The following is a 25,361-nucleotide window of genomic DNA, read 5'->3' as shown; positions in this document are numbered from 1 at the left end:
CCATCCAAATATTCCAGTGGGCTTGGCCATGATCCATATGTTTTCTCATCCTAACTCAGCATCCTCTCTCATTCAGTCACCTTTCCTGCCCTAACCCTTTCTTAGTAACACATGCGTTTCCTTCCCAAAACTCATGATGCATTTCCTTGAATTGCCAGACCTCATGAAGTTTCACAGATAGGCCATAGATAGACAAGACCAGAGGTAGGCAGGACATGGCAAAAATGTGTAATAAAAAAGTAATGGAGAAGAATGAAATGAGAAACAGGTAGCAGATATGGGAATGTGATGGCATTTAAAAGTGTAAAGCACTCCAGCACCACACTGTCTAGAACTGTCCTTGGACCTGCTGAGAGGGAACCCTGGCCTGCTGTAAGGATCCAGTCATGCCATATGTATATATATATATATATATATATATATATATATATATATATATATATAATTAGAGTTGTAACCCAAGTGATCTCTTTCTGATATTTTCTTTGGGCTTTAAAATAAGTTCAGGTTTTGGCCCCATCTCATGCTAAGCATTCATCAAGACCAGCTGCAGTTAGGATTGCATTACCTAACTTTAATCATCCACATGTGGGGCATGTTCTCTAAAGCAGTTATTTAGTTATCTTCTATAGACACAAGATAAAATGCATGTCCGTGGCAGATTAACCATGATTTATACAGATGTCTAAAATAGATGGGAACCGCTCTCTGGAGGTACCATGTGTGTCCAGTGACTAGAATAACCCCACACAATGAGTTTAGATTAGATTCCTAACTTTAAACATCATAAATCTCTTAGAAAGCACTATAGGTTGTTCTTGAACTCTATATGCAATGGAGACTGGCTGTGATTAAGAAACTATTGCCCAAAACACTGTAAAAGGTGGATCTTTTCTCTCTGTGTTGCATTCCTTTGTGAGTACCACTCATACAGCCAACCCTGACACATATTGCTTTTTGCATCCCTGTGCTTCTCCCAAGTGCAGTCTTAACAGCAGCGGATCTCAGGGTGTTGCTTCTGTCTCCTGACACTTGTGCCTTGCTGTGCAATGTTGCAAAGGTTTAGCTGCCCCTAAGCACAAGAAAGGAAAATGCAATTGTGCTTGTGTATGTGTGTGCATTACTATTCCTCCAAGGATTGCAATGCTTTAATATTTTTGGATTAACTCATGATCAAACATTGATGAATCACGGTATTTTACTGAAAAGCACAATCCTTAAGTCAACCACCTAATCTAAGAGAAGAAATTAAACTCTAAACCAACATAAACACATTACAAGTCATTAGTGTAATTAAAAAGGAATGTATAATTAAAACATTTGTGTATTTTAGCTCAAATTCATCTGCGGTCGGAAATTTTAATGAACTGTTCATCAAAGAAATCTCTGGAGTCTGAGGATAAGTTTAGCATAACAAGAAATTGAATGTTTTCTTCTCTTCGGCATAGGAAGCTCAGTTCCCACTGGCTTTGAAAACCAAGCTGTCATTGGCTCAAGCAAACTAATAATGATTCTAAATGGTTATGATCGCTTCAATGTTTTAAACTGATGTTATCTTTTTTATCCCCTAAGAATCATGTTTTTCATAATTACTTCTCTTTTGTCCTTTCCTTAAGACAAATGATTTTGTAATTAGTGATGAAGGAACCAGTGATCACTCCAAGACATCTGTCAAGTTGTCATGAAGTATCTGTCCCTGTAGCTATATTTAAACTTTCTGTTTAATAGCCTCTTGCTTTATTTCACCATTACATCTCTGCGGTACCATAAGCAGGATACCCTAATGATCAAGTTCTATAAAACACAGAGCAATTAGATTGTAAGACATATTGCTCCCATGAAAGTCCTTCCTCCTCATAACATAGCTCCCTCTCTTCCTTTCCTTTACCATCCCCCAGCCCCACACATTCACTTGCAACATTCATTAGCTGTTATTACACAAGACAACTGTGTCAACAGCTAGCCTGATGTTTGGCCATATTTTTGTCTTTGAAAACTTCTTTCATGCATCTTTTGCATATCCTTGATGGCCTGAGGAACAGCATCATGAGTAAAACATCATAACTAATCTAATCAATGTGAGTGGGGTTTGGAGGATCTGCACTAGCCTTTTAGGTCCACTTTTTTTATTTTTTATTTTTTATTTTGCAGAGTAACCTTAAACTGCTAGTGATACTCTATTTTCTTTCCTGCACATCCTCAGGGCAAAGACTGTTCCATTTTGAGTGTGTTAAGGGCTGTGGGAACCTGTCCCTGTCAGGATTCTGTAAGGACTACAGAAGTATACAGAGAGATTCATAATATTGCTGTAATGCACATGAAGACAATGCAAGGAAATTATTGTGTATTGTAATATTTATTTCACCCTGGGGTATATTTTCAAGTCCTGTGTCCCTTAACATAAATCAGCTTGTTTTCCTCTTCCCCATTTTTAGACTCCAGAGTATTACTCTTTGTCTTAAGAATGGTATCTTTCCAGAAATTATTCTCTAATGAGGCAAGAGAAAAATGCCTTTGAATATACCTAAATAAAACAGAGATTCTGGAACACAGAAATATATTTTTAAATTAAAAATAAACAATAGTGTGTATACATAGTGACACTAATCAGTGTCATACTAGCTAGATAGATAGGTGGATGCATAAATCAACTGATCATTCAGAAAACATTACAAGTATATAGGCACTTCCATGCGATCATGATAATAGAGGTATGAAATTGTAGACAGAGAGCTATTTTGTATACTGTTGATCCTAAATGAACCGAACTTTACAAAGCAGGTCTTTTATTCTTTTTGTTGTTTTCTGGATGTCTGAATACCAAGCTATAAAATATATTATTTTACAGTTTGTTGTTGTATACATTCAGTTACCTTTTTAGTGCTTCTTGGTACCATTTAGAATGCGGTATTAATGCAAGTAAAAGAAAGTCTGGATGATTCAACCAATTGATAAGAGTACATGGATCCTTTTACACCTAAATTGCTGATTCAAAGTGAGGTAAGATGGACAGGTATCAAGATACTTTTCTATCGGATATTGTGACCTGGTCAATGAAAAGGACTACACCTATTAGTGTAAAGACCATTTGGGCCAGGGGATGGGAAGGAGAAGGAAAATACATTTACCATGATTGTTTACTAATTAACAAGATTGTGTAAGAAGTCGTCAGCAGTCTAGGTTGTCTTGTTCCACTACAATTGTCTCCTCTACACGGGCATTATAAGGTGAAATCCTCTGGCCTGTTTCATGCAGCAGATCAGGCAAGATAAATGTAATGGTTCCTTCAGGCCTCAAATCTACGGAGGGAGTTTCAAAGTCACAAATGGAAATGAGGCTCTCAACCCCCATTGACATTCAAGGAGAACAGGACACCTCTCTACCCTTTGTGTCTTTGAAAATCTCCTGCTGTAATCTATGAAGTTTTGTCTATCACCAGCTAAATTTCCATAACCTTCAGCAACAAAATGCACAGACCCTCTGGGTGAATGAACTGTGTAAGCAATTTTTTCGACTTTATTTTCAAGCTCCCATGATGGATCCATTAGTTACTTCCTGATGCTTGGTTTATTTACACAGAGATCAAACACACCCTTTATTGCAAAAAGAGAAAGGGGATGTGAGGAGGGAGGGAGAGAATCCAGAGATAATCAAGACAAAAGCATCATGATGAAAGAGCCAAGCTCTTTGGAAACATGAGCTCTAATTTAGCCTCAGCAAATCCTTTTGTCTTATCTAGGAAGGCATATATACAGACATACACACACACACATGTGCATACTTAGACACATACAAAATGATACTTATTAAAGTATTTTATACTACTGATGCAATCAGTCACACAGCAAAAACTGTCAAAGTCAATATTTTCAAGATTTCTCCAGGGAATTCAGGCTGTGCGAGAGATGTATGTTTTTCATTAGGGTTTACACCAACATTTGGTGTAATTAATCCTAATGTTTCAATCTTCACATAATAGGCTTATTCAGAAGAATAAAGTATTGCAGAGCAGTGGAAAGAAAATCCCCAGTAGAAGCCGGTGTTCATTATACATAAAGAAAGGATATATGATTCTTTTTATAGCCATAGGTTTTACTTTCTTTTTCATGTTTTTATTCCCAAAATTTTAATATCTAATAAAGATCCAAAAGAGACAAAGACCTGACTGATCTAGGGCCTCTACAGAAACAAAGTCTGAGACAATCCCCACCCATGGAAACTGTAGTATACACAGACAAATGCTGCAGTAACAGAGGTGGTCGGGTTGTTAACATTAGGCCACAGGGGAGGTCCCAGAAAGAGTTAAAAAGGAAACTGGGACATATTCTGTCTCTCAGAAGATGTCTGCACTTTAATCTCCATAGCCAGTATAGACATGACAGGTTTAAGCATATATGCTGAGGTGATGTAGTTTTGCAGCTGAGATGGTGAGGAGACCAGTGTGAATCACAAAACCGATCTGAGATGGGGTGCATATTCTTGAGAGACTAATGTGAGCTGTAGGCTGCTGTGCCTGTGCTGCTATCCATACCTGAGCTAGATGGATTGTAGATAACCCAGTTATACCTTTTTAGAAAGAAGTTATCTTCAGACTGAAAGGTTGTTTTAGTCTATCAATCAGCCTTGCAGGATATTTCCTCTCCAGCAACATAATCCTGCTGAAAAACGAAACTATGCAAGATTCTGAAATTTTAGAATATGACATCGAGCTATCAATTGCTGATACCTCCAGGCATTCATAATGATGGAAAGAAAAAAAAAATAAAAAAAGTGCCCTGATTAAAATACTGCTATCTGTAATTTAATGAAGGTATGACTTCAAGGACAACCCCAAAACCTTTCACTTCATTTCTGCAAATGTTCCCACTGATTGGAGGCCTCTGTTGCCTTTTCTTTAGTTTTTCATTCAAAGGAAGAACAGGGACATTTCCTGATTGTCTATATTCCCACTTTAATGTGAATAAGGATGTGTGTGTTTGTGGCTCCTTATATTTGGCAGGGTGAATTTCTAAGTACATATGTGGAGGGAAAACAAAATAGGAATAATCAAAAATAAGAAAAGAGTTCATCTTTTTGCAAACCTCATGGTCAACGCATAAATGTGGAGTTTAATTTAACATGGATCTGAGCATAGAAAATCTGAAGGCCTATATCAGATATTTATTTATTTATTTATTTATTTGAATAATCAACTTCAGCAAGATCCAGAGACATATTTTTTTCACAAACTCAACATTTATTAGTGAAAAAATTGAATAAAAAGATAACTAAGAAATGTTTTCCTTGTTGAAGCTATCTTTGCTAACTAATAACAAGAAGTAAACGAGAAGAATAAAAATTAAATTTTTTTGGTTGGAATTGTGGATCATCCTTTTGGAACAAAAACTTTCCCTCCCAGCCTAAAGAAAAAGAAAAAAAAGGAAAAAAAAAAAAAAAAAAGAAACAAAACCTTGTTGCTTTCTTAGATTTTGTGTTAATTAGGGTCACTTTCATCATCTTTACAAGCAGAGTTATCTTGATTTGGTTTATACTTTGTCTTTTATTTTATTTTATTTTTATTTTCTTCTTGTTCTCTGATATGAAAGAATCTGTAGTAATGCTTCAACCAATCCCCAAAGGTCTTTACAGATAATTTCCAGTTGCATTACTGATTTATTTTTGCCTTGACCAGATGGCTCCAAGTTCATGTGACTGTAAGGGAGTACTTTTGATTACCCTATTTATCTCTCCCAGTGCTCAATTTAAGGGTCAAACCTTGTGTAACACATTTGCCAGATAAACTATTCAGTGCTTCTGCCTTTTGGACACCATACTTCTGACATATGCTCTGTGCCTCATTAAACACAAAAGTTATTAGATTTAATAAATGTTTTTACAAACTCTGTTTGTAACAAAAGATTCAAGTTTCAAATTTTTTTATTTTATTCACATGTGGCTAGTGGATTGCTTTGACTTTATCACCTGGAAAAATGGGTGAAATTGAAAGGGAACATCCTGAATATGACAGAGGAGGGGAAAACAGAGAGGCAGAAGCAGGGATGGGTTTTTGTTCTTCTTTTTTTTCCCTTGATATAGGTTATAAATGAAAAGACGAGCAGAATGTTTTTAATGAAACCAATAAAAATGCAAAGGAAGATTTAATGTTTAAAGTAACGATAAATCAAAAGTGACAACTGAAATGCAATATTGCACCATGAGATTGAGGAAATAAATTCATCCATAGGGCAGATGTGCCTGCTGTAAAAAAAAAAAAAAAAAAAAAAAAGAGAGAGAGAGCGATAGGAAAAAAAAGACAAAAAGAAAAAAAATTTAAAAGTTTTCACCCTTACTGAAACAAAGTAAGTCTTATAAAATCAAACTAAACTATAAATGCAGTACTGCAGGTTGAATAGAAATGGTTCAGACACACCCATGTGGAAACACACACAGATGTATATTCACATACGAGTGCACACTCATGCATATAGGAATAAAATATCTAAATGAGCTTAAGTTCAAAAAATTTAAGTGTAAAAATGCTCATAAACATAGTCATAACTTATTTCTAGTACTTTTATGGATAGTAGTATGAATAATTACACAGGACAAGCAGTGGCTCTGTCCCACTACCTCAGCTGAAACCTTCAAAATGAAAATTAATTACTTGGAAGAGAGACTGTCTTGTAATAGCATTTTCCTGGGACTAGGACCCCTGTGATCTGAATCCCAGCTCTGTCATAAACACGCTGTGCGACCTTGCAGGATCTGCTCTGGCCTAGATTTTTCCTAGCTAAATTTAGGCAATTAATTGAGGTGCTGATTTGGAAGTTAGGCTGGGCTGGCTCCCTTTCTAGTCAATGGATGGAAAGAGGTACCTTCTATAATCAATTCAGATTTTATATGAGCTAAGTTGCACTGCAGAGCTGCCTATATTTGCTAAAGACTAAGAGGAATTCTAGCTCTGACACACTCTGAAGTTGTCAAAAATGAATTCTGATCTTTGGTGGAATGCTGACACAATTATTCAGGCTGAATTGGACTTTTTTCACTAAATTTTTTTTGGGGTTGTAATAGAGTCTGATTCTTTTCAGTGTGAGTGTCCTCTTACCTAACTTCTTTTACTTAAAGTACGAGGCACTCAGGGTTAACAAACCAGTTTTCCCGAATACTCAACAGAAGCCTTTGCAAATGTTGATTGTCATGATGTACCTTTTAAAACTATATTTTACCACTGTTAAAAACCTGCATGTGGTTCCAGTCTTTTCCAAAAATGGATTGTGAGCTGTGTTGCTTCCCTCTGAGCATGCAAAAGAAATTGAGAGAATCTCAGACTTAAGTGGTCTTGCTTAAACCATCCATGAAGAATTTTGGGTTCTGACAAAAAACCCTCTTCTGGACTTCAGCCCTCATCTTGGGAATATCAAGCCTCCTCGGAATTTCTGCTTGTGGATGTCTCTGATGTGCAGAAAGGGGTGAGAAGATGATCTGGACACAATCACTAGATAAGCTGAAATTGTGATTCTGTGTCTGTGTTTGCATATATGTGTGTGTGAATTTTCTACAAGGCCAAAAGTGTGCAAAGAAATTAGATCATGACAGAAAGCAGAACAAACAAAGAAAGAGAGAAAGAGAGTGGAAAAACAGAAAGAGGAAGGGGAAGGAGAAAGGGAGGTTATACCTGGCCTTTTATTTTTGAAATAACCTTGTACTCCTTTTCAATTTTCACTTCAGAACTGCTTCCCCCCCCCCCCCCCTTTTTTTTTTTTTTTTTTTTTCCCCTTCATTATTTTAATGACTACATCCTTGCTCTGATGTGTCAATGGTTGTGGAAAATCCAGTGAAGCACGGGCTTAATGAAATGGCAGCTGGAACAGAAGGATAAAGTTCCTTTGGAGCAGCTTCAAAGGGGAGAGAGGGAGCAGCGTTAGCGATCAGAACAATGGTACAGGGATGCTCATACACAGGCCAGGCACATCCAGCTGGCTGTTTAGACTCAGTGCCCTAATGAGGCATGAAGAGAAATGGGTAAGTACACGGTAGGGGGGAGGAAGAGAAAGGAAGACAGAAAAAAAAAAAAAAAAAAAAAAAAGAGGAAGAGAGCTTTCTTATATTTCAAAACAAATTATTTTGATACTAAGCAAGGTATAAAAAGACTAATCTGTTATAAAGCACATGTGTTACATTTTTGGTAAAAACCTCATGAATTCTAAATTTAATCTCCCCTTCCCTTCCCTTCCCTTCCCTTCCCTTCCCTTCCCTTCCCTTCCCTTCCCTTCCCTTCCCTTCCCTTCCCTTCCCTTCCCTTCCCTTCCCTTCCCTTCCCTTCCCTTCCCTTCCCTTCCCTTCCCTTCCCTTGTTTTGTAGTATTGTTTCCAGTTATTTTTCATTCACCTTTGTTGGTTATTATTATTGGGTTTAATACTTAAATTATGGAAATATTACTGAATGAAAGCAATCCCCAAACTGTACAAATTACATTAAGAGCTATTAGTAGTCTGAGCTATATTAAGAAAAAAAAAAAAAAAAGAACAAACCCCCCCAAAAAGCACTTATGTCAGTCCAGCTGTGAAGATGTCATTTAAAGAAATACAGAAACAGGGTTACTGTTATGCAACTAGACAGAAACCTCATCCTTCCACAATGCTGTAGGCAATATTTTCAATCACAGGGCATCAGCCTGTGCTGAATCTCATACCTACAACACCAAAGCTTTGATCCCCACCACTTGAGTTAACTCTGATAATAGGAAACAACAATAGACGATAATCTTCAAGTTGAGTAGTCATAGTCATTAAAGTATGGTCCTCACTTGCACCTCACACAGCCATTCAGTGTGCAGAAATATTTGTCAGATTTTTCTGAAACCCCATTAAATATTTATATTTCAAGGATTATTAACAACGTGTCCAGAGATCTCTGAAGTTTCAGCTACACTACATCTATAAATGAATCTGGGGAGCAAATTAAATGCAGTTACCCTAACAAGATTACAATATTGTAAAAAGCTGCAGTCCTTTTGACGTATTACTCTTACTGGTCTAAAACCTGGAATGACATAGTTAAGATCAAATCAGGGGATAGATATTATCTGTGTTGTCAACAGAACTGTGTTGTAGAACAATTAAGGTATTTCATTCATACTTGGCAATAGAGTTAAATACGGACAGGGAACATTTATGGCATATATTTTATTTTAGACTTCATTTATTTTAGACTTCAAGCGACTTTAAAAGCATTTCATCACCAAGTCTAACAGCAGGCTTGAGTTATCAAGATTAATCTCTCATTTCAAGTTCAGTTAAGAACAAGCATAAGCTTGTCTTCAAATTTATTTATTCCTAATATCATTGCCTGGAGATGTACCTAGGCACAGACCAGATATGAGCTATCCCCCCTATGTTGGTGGGGCACAGACTTATGTGGTGTTCTTATGTGGCATTCAACTGCCTCATCCTTCTCAGCATACATTAAGCTAAATCCCAGCTGACTTGCAGATCTCCAGGTTTTTTCTTCCTGTGTACAGCAAAGACATCCTACACTGGAGTTACCTGTCTTTTTGTATCTACAAAGTACATGCACAGTGTAAGCTGCTTGAGTAAGTTCCATGGGTAACAGAGAGAGAAAAGAAATTGACCCTTCTAGTTTGCTGTACATCTGATATATTTAAATATCTTCTTAAAGATAGGTGTGGTATATAAATTGTCTTTAAAGGGAACAAAGGGTAACTAACTCAAATGTCATTGTATATGCTGTAAAAGTTTACATTTAATTTGAAGAATCCTGACCTTTATGTCATTTGTGATAAGGTTTGTTTTCCCCGTTCTGTGTGCTCAAAAGCTTATCCCTAGCCCTAGCAACAAAAGGTTTTTTTACCTCCATTTGTCCGGGGGCCAAGAAGTTTAGCTGCTCATTGTTACCGTGTGTGTCTTGCTGGGAGGTGGCATTTCTTTTACAGATCTCCGTAACATCTGGAATTGAAATTTATTAGAAGTTGGTTTTTTTTTTTTTTTTTCTTTAGTTCTTTCCACCCTCTACCTCTTTTACCTTACTTTTCTTGCCTTCCTTTCATGGTCAAAGGTAAGCATAAATCTATCCTTGTCATGCATGACAAGATTTCATTTTTTACTCTGCAGGTGGTAAGGATGGAGGTTGAAATGATGATACAGATCCTCTTCACCTCAGTCAGGAGCAGGCTGTCTGCAATCCACACATTCAACATTTCTTTCTTCATACTTATTTTGTGAGCAAGTGCTGCATTAGCAGAAAGAATCAGAGGGACAAAAAAAGTACAAATTATTTCTCTTCCAGTGACTCCAAACAGTCATCATGGAGATCTTTTTGTGCTGGACTATTCACACATGGTTGAAGTAAATATAGATATCAGTTACAGCTGTTAACAGAATTTATTTACATATAGAGTGTATATAAAAAATAGTTTATAAAAAGGGTAAGGATTGTTAAGTGATACAAAGCAGAGAGATTGTATTTAAGAACCTGCAGTGAACATTGTCTGTTTTAGAAGGCTTTTATCAATTTCATAAACTGAAAGATAATGTTATGATCTGGTGATTTGGATACTTTTAGTCTTTGACGTAGCAATTCTCCGGCAGCTATTCTTCATGCACATACACAACAGGAATGCTAATATAAACGGACTGGAAACGAGTTGTAGGACCAAAATACCTGTTTTTTGTTTTATAGACTTTACGCTATTTGTGCAAATGCTGATAAAAAGAAAAGAGGACTTCCACAAGGAAACTGATGTACTGATGAACTTTAGGCCTGGATTCATCGTAGCTGCTTTTCTGGAAGCCTGTAGTCTACACTGTCCCTGGGAAACACTTATCTCTTGCTACTGACCACAGCACGAGACTAAGGCATCTCTGATCCTTATTTCATCCTTTTAGTTTAGTATTTGAAAACTGACAAAAATGAACTAGTTTGCATTGAGATCTATGTGGACTTTGAGTCACAGACAGGAGTTTTGTGATTTGAGCCACAAAGCCTAGCTCCCTTTCTGTTTCTATGCTGAAAAAATACTCCATACAACTCAGAAAGCATGCCTACAGGAGATGAAAACAAGTTAGTAATTCATTGTCTTGCTGTTCCAGTTTAACAGACAGACTGGATTAAAAAAAAAAAATAAATAAAATAAAAGAGCTGGTTTCTTATAACTCTAGTCCTTATGCCCACTGGGAGATTAAATACTAGGGACACTGTCTGTTTGTGCCAGTTAGTTTCAGTGCCATAAAAAGGATTTTTGTCTCATTCATCTGCTCATATAAACATTGTGTCAGCTGATCATTTAGTGTCTTGAGTGAAAAGTTAGTATATCTTTCCACCTGTTCCACTGCAAACCAGACACGCCATAACTGAAAAACACACAGCTCTTTTCCTTCTCCTATTTCTTCAAAGGGAAAAAAAAAAACAAAACCAAAAAAAAACAACCAACCAATCAAACAAACAAACAAAAAAACCAAAACAAACCCACAAAAGTAAAAAACCCTACCCCTGAGAACATGCAGGCTACTTTCTTTTCCTCATTGGCTTGCAGACCTTTTAAGGGACAAATGTAAATTCAAGATCCTATTCGATATCAGGCCCCTTGGTTATGGAGACGAGCAGCTTACATAAAATCCTGACTTTAACAATCTTGGAAGGCCTTACAAACCCCTGTAGACCTGTTAGTTTTGAGACTGTATGTATCTTGGTTAACCTTGGTCTGTAAATTAAGGATAATTACCTCCTGCTATTCCGACCTCTCCCGTGTCTGCAGATACCTGGAACCTGAGACTGACACATACAAAAGTATTGCAAGGCCAAATTAAGAGACACAAGCACAAAGCAAACAACTTGAGGAGGGAGGAGGCAGAGAAATGGAAGTAAAAACAATAAAAATACATCTATCATGAACGATGGAAAAAGTCTGTCATTATTACTTGAGGAGTGCAGAATTTGAAGACACGTTGTCATTAAAGCAGCATAAATAGAATGAAGAGGCTGAATTTGTGAAATTAGTTTAGAAGGATAAAGGAATATATATAAAATATATATTACTATATATATTATATTTTATATAAAATATGTATATAAAATGATGTGGAACAAATATATACAGAAAAATTAAATGTGAGTCAAGTACTCTGCAGCATATCACCTTTCCATTGAACCATCCTAAGCTCTTCTTTGCTTCTCATGTTTGTTCAGAGTAAAATTCACTCTCCAAGTGAAAGGTGACTCTGAGCCCTCCTTACCAGTAATTTTACCACAGAGCAGAGAGAGAAACTTGAGTTGTGAAAAGGGCTGAAGGCTGAGCAGTACCAGACATTGCTTCCTTACTTTTGCTGCCCTCTTCCATCCATCGCATGCAAAAACTGAGCTGAATATGTAAAATAAAGGTGTGGGATTCAGCGTGATGTTTGTACCAGCTCCTGAACACTGGGAATGGTCAGCATTTATTTCTGTCCTACACCCATTTTCTCTCAGCTTAGTAAAACTTGGGTAACTATTCTGTGTCAGTGAGGGATTTAATTGTCAGCATGTAAGACATTTGCTATACACTAAGCTGTGCACTTCTCAGACTGCCACTAATGTTTAACTTATGCCTTCAAAACACTGATGACATTGTGAAACTAACAATAGATCTCTCATATGGACAAGCTGTGTGTCACATGTTAGGTGGAAATATTGTCCGAAGAAAATTAAACAGTGTATAAGAAACTATCTTGTCTAATAAAATCTTAGATCACAATAAAAAATAGTATTTAAAAAACATCTAAACAAACCAATCAAGCAAGACACACACCCACCCCCCCAAAACCCACTCCAAAGTCTCAGAGGAGTATATTTCTGACAAATTGCTGTGAATTTTTCAGTATAATTTCCATTTTGTGTTTCAGTCAGAACTTACAGGTTTTGCCCTATTCAACTGTATAACTCACAAAGTGGTTCTTTCAATAGAATCATAGAATGGTTTTGGTTGGAAGGGACCTTAAAGATCACAACTTTTTGCTCTTGACTTTCACAACTTCTCTGAGAAACCTGTTCCACTCCCATCTTGAAAAAAGTCTTTTTAAGTATAATCTAAATCTAATCCCTTTCAGTTTAATATTGTTGCCCTGTGTCCTGTCAATAAAGGCCCTGGTAAAAAGTGTGTCTGTCTTTTCTTATAAGCCCCCTTCATATACTGAAAAGCCACAATAAGTTCTCCTCATAGACTTCTCCAGATTGAAAAAAAAAAACAACTCTCAGCCATTCTTTATAGGAGAGGTGTTCCAGCCCTCTGGTCATTTTCATGTCTCTCCTCTGGACTCACTATAACAAGTCCATGTGCTTCTTTTACAGAGGAGCCCTAACTGTAGACAGTACTCAGAGGGGGGTCTCATGAGAACAGTGTATAGGGGGAGAATCACCTCCCTTGACCTGCTGCCCATGCTTCTTTTTAAGTATCCCAGAATACAATGGCTTTCCAGGCTGCAAGGGCACATTTCTCGTTCATACCCAATTTTTCATCTGCCATTATCTGGAAGTTATTCTCCACAAGGCTGCTCACAATTAATTCATCCCCCAGTCTGTATTTTATTGGGGATTGTACCAACCCAGGTTCAGGACCTTGTACTTGGCCTTGTTGAACTTCATGAGGTTCATGAAGCCAGTCAAGGTCTGTCTGGATGGTCAACCTTTACTCAAGTGAATCAACTGCACCAATCGACTTGGTCTCATCTGCAAACATGATGAGGGTGCACTAAATCCCACTGAGTATTCTGTTTATGAAGATATTAAATACTACCGGTCCCAGTATAGACACTTTAATTTTGTTTGAAGAGTGTCTGCATGTATGTATGTGTTCATGTGTGCCCATGTGTATTTGTGTGTATGCTACGACTTCATTTCTGTGAACAGACTGAAGAAAACAATGGAGTTCTGGGAAGGAAGTTTCCTAGAAATGAGAAATAATTCCTGATGTCTTAATTCTTTCAGAGAACCTGCTCATCCATGGAGCAGAAAAGCATGAAGACCTTGCCATTTTTTCTGTTTATCTGAACTTGTCAACTTTTGTCTCTGTTGGGTGTTTTTTGCAATTATCCGAAATACACCATATAACTTAAACCAGGGAAGAGGTAAGGTAGACCAGGGAGAAAGGTAAATCAGTATTATGCTGAGGAGAAATGTAGAAAAGGGGAGGAGGGAAGGAAAGAGAGAGTGATTGCTGGCTCTGTATACTAGCTGAACAGCTGTAACGTGTTAGCAGTTATTGTGTATTTGCACTTGTTCAAGGAACTAGAGTTTTACAAAGGCAAAATTAACAGAAGTAGAAGAAAAGATTTGTCTTAGGTGTGAGCTGCAGAGCTTGACAAGTGAGACAATTATGAGTTTGGCTGACAGTATAAGCCTGAATTTCCCAACAGGAAAATAAAAAGAAAAAAGGAACCAACGCCTGAAAAAAAAACTTCTAAAAAGGACCAGATTTATCTTTCCTTTTTATTTAAATAGGTAAATAAATCAAACATTTTAACCCTACCAAACTTCACTTAAATACTGATTTAAAAAAAAAAAAAATAATTCTGAGGTATGTGTAATAGATTATTTTTTAAAAGTAATTATTGTTATTATTGTTATCATAACCAGGAATTAGATAACAATTACGCCTAATGCCATAAACTGATATGAGGAAAACAAATTACCTCAATCTTAAATTCACAGAGAGAAGTAATCTGAAAGCATGTACCTTAGATACTACTCTGTTGATCTCAACAAGAAATCAGAGAGGCAGTGCTCTTAAGGGGTTTGAGATCTGAGTCTGCATCTGTGGAGACATATTACACAAACAACAAGCACATACATGAAACAGATTTCTAAAATACCAGTACTGGCATATATAAATGCACATGATGTTTTTGAAATTAGTACTGTAAACAGGTTGATGGTAGGGCACTTTAGGTTTTTTACACAACTGTTTTAGTATTTTATCCTTTAAACATCAAGCACAAGAAAAATCCTTGAAAAAAACAAGGCTGTGAAAGTTGCTAGTCAAGCAGTCAAAAATTCCAGAATTTAGGATGCCATAATTAAATTGTTAATTGATGCAAATGAAGCTGCTTACATGATCATGTGCTATTTTTTATGTGCAATCTTTGCTTATTCAGTTGTCACTACTTTCTACTTTAGTAACATGGGAAGACAGACCAGAAGCAACTTCCTGAGTAAAGACAGACAGTCTTCTGCCCTATACACACCATATGGTATAATTATATGCATAACTTTACTGATTTCCTCACCGAAAAGGGCTGTTTTTTCCCCACAAACCTCACTAGAAGTCTATTCTGAAATCTCACTTCTCTAGAAATTTGTAATCTTCTTCATTTTCTTTTCAGTTTAAATTTGTTTATGACCAACATATCCTATTTATTCTTATGCCAATGCTGGTGCTAGATTAAATAGCTCATGTGTCTCCTTGGTGAATTCTCCCTTCATTTATTTATAGACAACCATCATATCCTTCTAAGTCTTCATTTTTCTTGGGTAAACAAACCTTGTTTTCTCATGTCCCCTCCTATGACAGGCTTTCTGTCGTTTTGATCACTGTAATAGACCTGCTCCACACTTGGATCAGCTTCAGCTCGTTTTCCTTCACAAGTCCTGTCTTACAATCTCTAATTACTCTTATAGCCCTTGAGATGGTTATTCACATCCTTATTTTTTCAATCCATCTCTACCTATTGCCACTATTCCTCTCCCACCCTAACACTTATACTAAGGAGACAGATTCTTCCTTTTTTCAAACCATGTAGCTTGAAAGAATTCCAGAGTTTCTCTTCATTCAAGTTCTTGATATCCTCAGTCCAGCTAGCTTCCCCTCATTCATCAGAAACTGTCCTTTAGAAATTGAGATCATTTGTTATTGATCTCGGTTCATTTAGCTTCTTATTTAACGTCAGTTGAATCAGCTGACATTCAGATGATCCAAGTTTCATTTCTTTTGTCACCAGCACATTTAAAATACTCCGATTTCTTACAAAATAAATACCTTTACAACTCTTCCGAAACAAGGAAAACCTTGGGACTGTCTGAATATGGCTGCCTCAAACCAGAACAAAGTTTAATCATGATATCCTAAAGAGATGACATATAATTAAGAGAAAGCATTTTTGATCCACAGTTATTTACGTGTGATAAACCCAATTGCCGGTGTCAGTTTTTCCCAGGATGCTGGTAAATTATTTTTGTAAGTTAAGGGCTCAAAGTATAACGTTAGAAAACCCAAACAGTGGAATAAAATTAGAAGATGTGATTCTGATCCCTGGGCTTTGAAGTGTTTCCTACAAAATGGTGTACTGTAGAATCAACATGGCTGGCAACACAAGGAGCTCAGCACCTTCCAGAGGTGGTTAGTACCTTCCCATATTTAATCTTTCATGTCTAATACAAAAATTGAATTATCCCATTCCCTATTATCACTTGTTCTCCACTGCCATATTGCAAATGTAAAATGATTCTAGAAAATTATTGCGTCTGTGCTTCCAGTTTCTATATAATGCTTAACTACTCAGGTGCAACATGTACAGACAAAAGTAAGTAAAACAGTAAGAAGCACATTGTTTAAATATTTATGGGCTTGAGTTTGAAAACTGAAACATCTGGGATTCATTGGTTTGGGTTTTTTTTGTCTTTGACACTACTTTTCCAAAAGAATAAGAACACAAAACAAGAAAAAAAAAAAAAAAAAAAAAAAGCCCAGATACTTTTCTGTTTAAATATAAATGCTCACTTTCCAAAGAAAGAAAAAGAGCAAGAAAGAGAAAGAGTGAGGGGCATTGACACCCTCAGGGAAAATTTCATCTCAAGAGAACTGACCTTTCAGAGAAAGCAAATTAAATTATCTTTCTCATCTTTTACTAGGGCTGTGACATCATTAAAATTCACGTTACATACCAGCATGCTTTGTTTTGTATTCATAACCTTAAACCAAAATTAATCAGTTGTCACATAGAGTTAACATATTTGTTAATGGTGCCCAAGCCAAAATATTAATTGTCTTAAGAAGACTAGCTTTAATGTAAAATAACATAGATATTGTAGGGCAAATCTTCCTCACCTTGCATCAATCTTTGTAAAAGCAATCCAGATCATGTTGAGTTGCGAGTGAAAGCATTCAGAAAAATCACAGAATCATGTAGATTGAAAAAGACCTTGAATATCATCCAGTCCAATCATTAACCTCAAACTGACACTTCCCAACTACACAAGATACCTCAGCTCTGCATCAACCCGACTGTTAAACACCTCCAGGGATGGGGACTCCACCACCTCCCTGGGCAGCCCATTCCAAAGCCAAACATGCCCCTCTGTAAAGAAATACTTCCTAATATCCAGTCTAAACCTTCCGTGGTGCAAATTGAGGCCATTCCCTCTTGTCCTATCACTTGTTACTTGGTTAAAGAGACTCATCCCCAGCTCTCTGCACCCTCCTGGCAGGGAGCTGTAGAGGGCCATGAGGTCTCCCCTCAGCCTCCTCTTCTCCAGACTAAACCCCCCAGTTCCCCCAGCCACTCCCCAGCAGACCTGTGCTCCAGACCCTGCCCCAGCTCCGTTGCCCTTCTCTGGACACGCTCGAGTCATTCAATGGACTTTTTGGGGTGAGGGGCCCAACACTGAACCCAGAAATCGAGGGGCGGCCTCACCAGTGCCGAGCCCAGGGCTCAGATCCCTTCCCTGTCCCTGCTGGCCACGCCAGTGCTGACACAAGCCAGGATGCCATTGGCCTCCTTGGCCCCCTGGGCACACTGCTGGCTCCTGTTCAGCCGGCTGTCAATCACCCCCCAGGTCCCTCTCTGACTGGCAGCTCTCCAGCCACTCCTCCCCAAGCCTGTAGCCCTGCTGGGGGTTGTTGTGGCCCAAGGGCAGCCCCCGGCATTTGCCCTCAGTGAAACTCCCCCAGCTGGGCTCAGCCCATGGCTCCAGCCTGTCCAGGTCTCTCTGCAGAGCCTCCCCACCCTCGAGCAGATCAACACTCCCACCCAGCTGGGTGTCATCTGCAAACTGACTGAGGGTGCCCTCGATCCCCTCGTCTGGATCATCAATAAAGATGTTAAACAGGAGTGGCCCCAACACCCAGCCCTGGGGGACACCACTCGTGACCGGCCGCCAACTGGATTTAACTCCATTTGCCACAACTCTCTGGGCCCGGCCATCCAGACAGTTTTTGCCCAGCGAAGCCTGTGCCCATCCAAGCCACGAGCAGCCAGTTTCACCAGGAGAATGCTGTGGGAAACGGTGTCAAAGGCCTTGCTAAAGTCAAGGTAGACAACATCCACAGCCTTTCCCTCATCCCATAAGCATGTTGCCCCGTTGTGGAAGGAGATCAGGTCTGTCAGGCAGGACCTGCCTTTCATAACCCCACGCTGACTGGGCCTGATCCCCTGGCTGTCCCACATGTGTTCTATGACGTTACTCAGGATGAGCTGCTCCATCAGCTTCCCAGGCACTGAAGTCAAGCTGACAGGGCTGTAAGTTCCCCAGTCATCCTTCTGATCCTTCTTATATATGGGCACCACACTGGCCAATTTCCAATCTGTCGGGACCTCCCCGGTCAGCCAGGACTGCTGGTAAATGATGGAAAGCGGCTTGGGGAGCACCCCAGCCAGCTCCTTCAGCACCCTCGGGTGTATCCCGTCCGGTCCCATAGACTTGTGTGTGTCTGTGTGATGCAGCAGGTCACTGACTCTCTCCTCCTGGATTGGGGGGGGTCGTTCTCCCAGTCTCTGTGTTCTGGCTGAGGAGGCTGGATTCCCTCAGTACAACCAGACTTGTTACTAAAGACTGAGGCAAAGAAGGCATTAACACCTCACCCTTTTCCTCATCACTCGCTGCCATGTTTCCTCCTGCATCTAGAAAAGGATGGAGGCTCTCCCTGGTCTGTCTTTTGCTGTCAAAGTACTTATAGAAACATTTCTTGTTGTCCTTGACTGCTGAAGCCAGATTAGTTCTAGCTGGTCTTCAGACCTCCTGATTTCCACCCTGCATAGCCTCACAGCAGCTTTGTAATCACTGTGAGTCACTAACCCCTTCTTCCAAAGGCTGTAAACTCTCTTTTTCTCCCTGAGTTCAGCCAAAACTCCCTGTTCAGCCAGGGTGGTCTTCTCTGTCACCGGCTTCTCTTACCGCCCCTGGGGACAGCCTCCTCCTGAGACATTAAGATTTCCTTCTTGAAGAGTGCCCAGCCTTCCTGGACCCCCACACCCTTCAGGACCATCTCCCAAGGGATTCTGTCCATCAGGTGCCTAAACAAGACAAAGCCAGCCCTTTGGAAGTCCAGGATGGGAGTTCTGCTGCCCCCTCTCCTGGCCTCTCTAAGAAAAGAGAACTCTATTATTTCATGATCGCTGTGCCCTAGTCGGCCTCCAGCTGCCACATCCTCCACCAGTCCTTCTCTGTTCACAAAGAGGAGATCCAGCAGGGCACCTTCTCTGGTCGGTTCACTCACCAGCTGTGTCAGGAATTATCTCCCACACATCCCAGGAATCTCCTGGACTGGTCCTGCTCTGCGGTGTTGTATTTCCAGCAGATGTCTGGGAAGTTAAAGTCTCCCACAAGAACAAGGGCAAGTGATTGTGAGGTTACTCCCAAGTGCCTATAGAATAGTTCATCCATCTCTGTGTCCTGGTTGGGTGGCCTATAGGAGACTCCTACTACAACATCTGCCCTGTTGGCCTTCTGCCTGATTCTAACGCAAAGACACTCCACACTTCTGGTTTGAGCAATCATAAGAGTCCTTTACGTACATCTCCACTCCACCACCTCTCCTTCCTTGTCAATCCCTTCTAAAGAGCTTGTAGCCATCAACTGGTGCACTCCAGTCATGGGAGACATCCCACCATGTTCCTGTGTTTGCCACTACATCATCATTTCCCTGTTGCATCATGGCTTCAAGCTCCTCCCGTTTGTTACCCATGCTGTGTGCACTGGTATCGATGCACTTCAGATGGGCTGATGTCCCCACCACCTTTTTGCATTTAGAGGTCATTCCAGGATAGAGCAAAACATTGTATCTTACATTTAAGTGTTTAAGAATTATCATCCTCTGAAGTAGCGTGGCACTACCATTCCTATGTGATGCTTGGAGGAAAGAAAGTGTGAGAAGAGCAACCTCTGGAAGAGCTGCTGCAGTCCTTTTAGCTTACCAAATGCTCTGTTGTCCTATGGCAAGATGTTGCTTCAATATTTGCTATGGAAAATCTCAAAAACCATCAGTTATTGTATAACCTCTTTACTTGGAAGATCAGTTTAGACCTTGGATTTCCAAAAGAGTTGAGTCCTTATATGATTAAAATAATCTTAGTACATCAAATTTTCAGGCAGTTCTTGTAGTCAATGCAGAGAACTGAACACTAAGAGTGAGAAAATCTATGTGCAGTTTCAAGGGGGAAAAATACAAATAGGGAAAGAAGAAGAAATTAAACATTAGTCCCCTTTCAATAAAAGAAAACCCATATTTAAGAATTCCAGTGGTTCTGAATTACAGTCTGTTAAAAAAAAACAACAACAAAACACAACAAAAAAACCCACAACCACAAAACCACAACAAAGCAACAAACAAACAAATAAGCCCACAAACAAAATAAAGATTTGGATTTTTCATTTTGGACATATGTGTGTGAGAAAAAGATAAAGGCAAACAGACAGGATATACTATATGTTTCAGGGAGGACACTGATACTCTGTATGAAAGTCTTTAAGCCTGTAAGTTTTGTGAAAATTATTTTATATGTCCATATAACACCTTAGTTAAAATATAACAACACCGTAGAGACAAAATATATCACCATAGAGAAATGAAGATTTCCCCAGAGTAATAAAACATGTCAATGAATAGCTCGGAAATGGGTTAATGTAACTACATGTCCAGACGCCTTTCTTTATAATGTTACATACAAGAAATTAATCCTCACAATATAGAATTGATTTCTCCCTAAACAATATATTTGTTTTTGTAAAATAGTCTATGCCCACGCATATTATAAATTTTTTATATATATATATATGTGGTAAGACATAATATGTAGAGTATGTCCCACAGATTTTAAAACTTTTTTTTTTTTTCCCCCCATAAAAATATAATTTCAAACATTAAATTCTTAATTCTATACTGTTTGGGCTGTCTTAAGGCTAGGTTTTTGCCTGCATACATTTGCACAAGTCGTTCAATTTCAATGGGTACAAAGATGTTACTGTGGGAATAATAATAATTTTGAAACTCCTATACAACATGGGAAGATGTTCAAAACAAGGCAGTTTCTGAAGGTGTTTCACTTGAGATAGGAACCTAGTTTTTGTTATATTCTGAACATCCTTTGAAAATCAAGGTATTTGAAAGTGCCACAAAAAGATCCACTTCCCAAATCATATCGCTTTTAGTAATCATTGCCAGTGATTTGAAATAATGTCTAAAAACTGAGGTACAGGAACAAAGCTGAGGAAGAAGGGTAAGACTGATAAGCTAGTCAGGCTGTATTCAGTTCCAAGAAAAAAAGAAATCATACAATATTTAACAATTTGTAAATGCCTGGCAGACATGGAATAGTTATACACCAACCAGACTGGCTTTGTCAAGAACGATTCATTTATTTTCCTTCTGTACTAGTGTAACGAGTTTTATGAAAAGAGGAGTACCAGAAAAGAATGGTTGATGAGAAAGTACAGTTCAGATATAGCTACTCTTGTTCAATGTGTGCTGGCTCTTGTCCCATTCCTGGATACTACTGAGAAGAGTCATACTTCTTTACTCCTTCCTATCAGATATTTATATATACAGGTAAGATCCCCCGTGAGACTTCTCCAGGCTGAACAGTTTCAGCTCTGTCAGACTCTCCTGATATCACAGATACTTCAGTCCCTTAATTATCTCTATGAACCTTCACTGGATGCCCTCCGTTATGCTTATGTCTTCCTTGTACTGGGGAGCCCAGCACTGGGCACAGAAATCCAGATGTGTTACACCAATGCTGAGCGGAAAGGAAGAATCATGTCCCTTGATCTGCTGGCAACGCTCTCCTTAATGCAGCCCAGGAGGCTGTTAGCCTTTACTGCAAGGGCATGTTGCTGGCTTATGGTGAACTTGGTGCCCCCATGACCATCAGGGCTTCCTCTACAGACCTGCTTCTCATCTGGTTATTGCTCAGCCTGTGCTGGTACATGAGGTTATTCCTTCCCATGTGCACAATCTGTCAGTCCCCTTTTTTGAAATTCATGAGGTTCTTGAGTGTCCATTTTGCTAGCCTGTTGAGAACCCACTGAGTGGCAATGCAACCACCAGCATCACGTCATCTGCAAAGGTGTTAAACAGTATAGGACCCATTATGGACCCCTGGGATACACCACTAGTGACTAGCTTCCAGACGAACTTTGTTATGATGATCACAATGCCTTGGTCCCAGCAGATCAGCTATTTTCAAGTCACCCTTTGTACATATACTGACTCTGTATTTCATGTTTGTCTAAGGCTATGTTAAGGGAAATAGTGTTAAAAACATTTACAAAGTCAAGATAAAAATAACATCTGGTCTCCCTTCACCTACCATCTCAACAGAGATTTTTCAGGCTTGCCCTCCCCCTTGTAAGTACATCTGACTACTCATGAACACTTGTCATTCATTGTTTTTGGAAGTGATTTCTGGGACTATTTTCTCTAAGATCTTACCAGAGCCCAAGATGAGGCTGACCAGCCTGTCATTCCTTGGATCCTCCTTGTCCTTCCTGAAGATAGAAATGAAATTTTCTTTTTTCCCATCATGAGGAACCTCTCCACATTCTTCATGACCTTTCAAAGACTATTGAGAGTAGCCTTGCAAAGATATCAGCCAGTTCCTTCAGCAGTTGTGGGTGCATTCCACAGGGTCCCACGGATTTATGTATGTCTAATCTAATAAAATCTTGTAAAACGTAATCCACCTCTACTGAGGATAAGTCTTCCCTGCTCCAGATTTTCATTCTGATGACAGGGACCTGGGTTTCCTGAAGGTCGGTCTTACCAGTAAAGACTGAGGCAAAGAAAGCACTAAAAGTCTCTCCCTGTGCCATGTTCTTTGTCATTACATCTCCGTGCCAATTCAGCAATGAGCCCACATTTTTCTCAGCCTTCCTTTTGCTACTGTTATACTTGTAGAAGCTTTCTTGTTGCCTTTCACATGACTAACTCTATGCCAAGAGGAACGACAAATTTATTGGAGGGCATGACTTAAATTTATAATAGGTCTGAAAAACTAGAGAATTTATTGAAATTCTTAAACTTTTTTTTTTTTTTTTAACCTTCAAAAACCCTTTTCATGTAAATTCAGGTGGGAAATGCACAGGCAAGAGGGACCAGTGCATTGAAGAAGGCACAGTAAACTACATAAATATAGCGTAGAGAACAATGGAATATGTGATTTTCTGGTTCTTAAGAAAGGCTTTATAGTCAGTTGAGTTGCAAAAAAAAAAAAAAAAAAGGGACACCTTCGTATAATGATACGAGCATTACTGCAAACAAGACATAAGACCTCATCCTTCAACTTAGTGTTACTGAGTTATGACATCCATTGTATTACATTTTTGTTTTGTTTTGTTTTGTTTTTACAATTAATGAGTTGAAATAAATGGCTATTTTGTGTACAGAAGATAAAGAGGGCAGTGGAAACAGCCTTAATATAAAAATGAAAAAAGGAAGGGGATGATTTGTTCACTATGTAAGATAAGAATTGGGCTTAAAAGTTCAGGAAGATTCACTCCAGACATCAGAGAAACCTTTCCAATGAAAAGGAGAGTGTAGCACTGAAACCAGCTGCTGGGAAGGATGTGGAGACTCCACCACTGAATTCTTTAAGAGTTATTTGAAGAGTCTTCTGTTAAAATGATGAAGGTAAATCTGATCCTGCCATAGGGCAGACAGATGAGTTAGATGGTATCTTGTGATCCTGTACAGCCATATTTTGCTATGATTCTAAGACTATATTACACGTGAAAACACATGTGCTTAAAGATAAGCATACGTATAAAGATTTGCAGGATCAAGATATATAATATCAAAAGAAATCAGGAATATTGGGGGAGAAATAGTCTGAAGTCTTAGATGGATAGCTTTTTGCATCTACAATTCTGTAAATGTTTGCTTATTCGAATCAATCCCACATCAGTGAAATCAAATTATTTAAATTATTCAAGATCTAAATGTGCTAAAATTCATGCGGGTCCTGTTTGCAGTTAGTTTATGCCTATTAGGCGCTCCAGCCAGCAATAAAGAAGAAAGCATCTGGGTACTTGCCAGCTAGAGAATGGCATTGTGTTCACACATCAAAAGCAATAGAAAGAAAGCCTTCATGTTTATGGGCTCATGTTTGCATGACAACATTTTTTCCTCCTTTTATTTAAAGCTGAAGCTCTAAAGATGTCTTTGAAGAGAAAGGACTCTGAAGGTAGAAATATCGATCATTAATTTAACCCCTTACTCTACTAAGCTGAAAGCAATCATGTCCAGATTGACCTTTACTGATTTCAGGTTACATTTACCTTAACAGAACCTACAAAGAAAAAGGGTATAAAATCCAGCTATCCAGTGAGACCTTTGTTCTTATGATGCAATAGTGAAACCCAGGCTTCAACTGCAAAAGGCTTATGATAATTATAATAACAATAATAATAATAATAGACATTTTTTCTTTATATATTTTTACTCACTAAATTCATATTCTAGGATAACTGGAAAGTGATTTTGCTATCAATTTATTTATTGTTCTCTCTTACACAGACATGCACAATATGCAAATGCCTACTACTTAAATTACGTCTTGTAACTAAAAAAACCCCAGACTTTTCATGGTCAGAGAAGGTACTCTGGTTCTATGTAAACTGATTCAGCATGGCATGTGTGCGATTTTAAACATATGAATAGTTATAATAGAGTCATCAGTACTATTCAAACACCTCTGAATTAACCTGATTTTTTTTTTTTTTTTGTGAGCGTGGCCAGGATATTTGCATCTGGGATCTTTTAAGAAGTTGCTAGTCTTTCAGGAGAAGAAAAAAAGATTAAAAACATACCAACAAATGAACAGAGTCCAGGTTTCTGTCCCATAGGCTGTCCTTCTGGAAAATCCCCTTTAATACAGATACATATGATGATACACATGCATTAAATTATATCGTTTCTGTAACTTGCTTTGCACTCAAAGCAGAGAGGTTCAACGGACCCAGCTAGGTGCTGATTTATGATGGAGACCCACGTGCCATAGAAATCTCAGCTAGGTCCTGAAAGCTGACAGTTGTGGGTGATCTCAGAAGATCACCATTGCACCAGTGAAGGTCTCCTGCTGCCAGTGTTGGAGCTCACTAACATGAGCTCCCAAAAAGAG

The 25,361-nt window shown here is 38.6% G+C and overlaps 1 long non-coding RNA gene across 2 annotated transcripts; it reads right to left on the bottom strand.

The window, feature by feature from the left end:
• Positions 1 to 7,718: 7,718 nt before the first annotated feature.
• Positions 7,719 to 22,862, bottom strand: LOC141973890 (uncharacterized). Of its 2 annotated transcripts, XR_012635612.1 has the most exons (5): positions 22,676 to 22,862; positions 14,708 to 14,785; positions 10,024 to 10,230; positions 9,853 to 9,947; positions 7,719 to 7,980 (listed from the first exon to the last, which is right to left on the bottom strand). It is a non-coding gene; the product is annotated as an uncharacterized LOC141973890 (long non-coding RNA). The 2 variants fall into 2 exon arrangements; XR_012635611.1 differs by having other exon boundaries at positions 7,719 to 9,947.
• Positions 22,863 to 25,361: the final 2,499 nt, after the last annotated feature.

The sequence above is a fragment of the Athene noctua genome, chromosome Z, assembly GCF_965140245.1.
Source record: "Athene noctua chromosome Z, bAthNoc1.hap1.1, whole genome shotgun sequence".
NCBI classification, from domain to species: Eukaryota; Metazoa; Chordata; class Aves; order Strigiformes; family Strigidae; genus Athene; species Athene noctua.
This window is presented reverse-complemented; position numbering and strand designations above follow the sequence as displayed.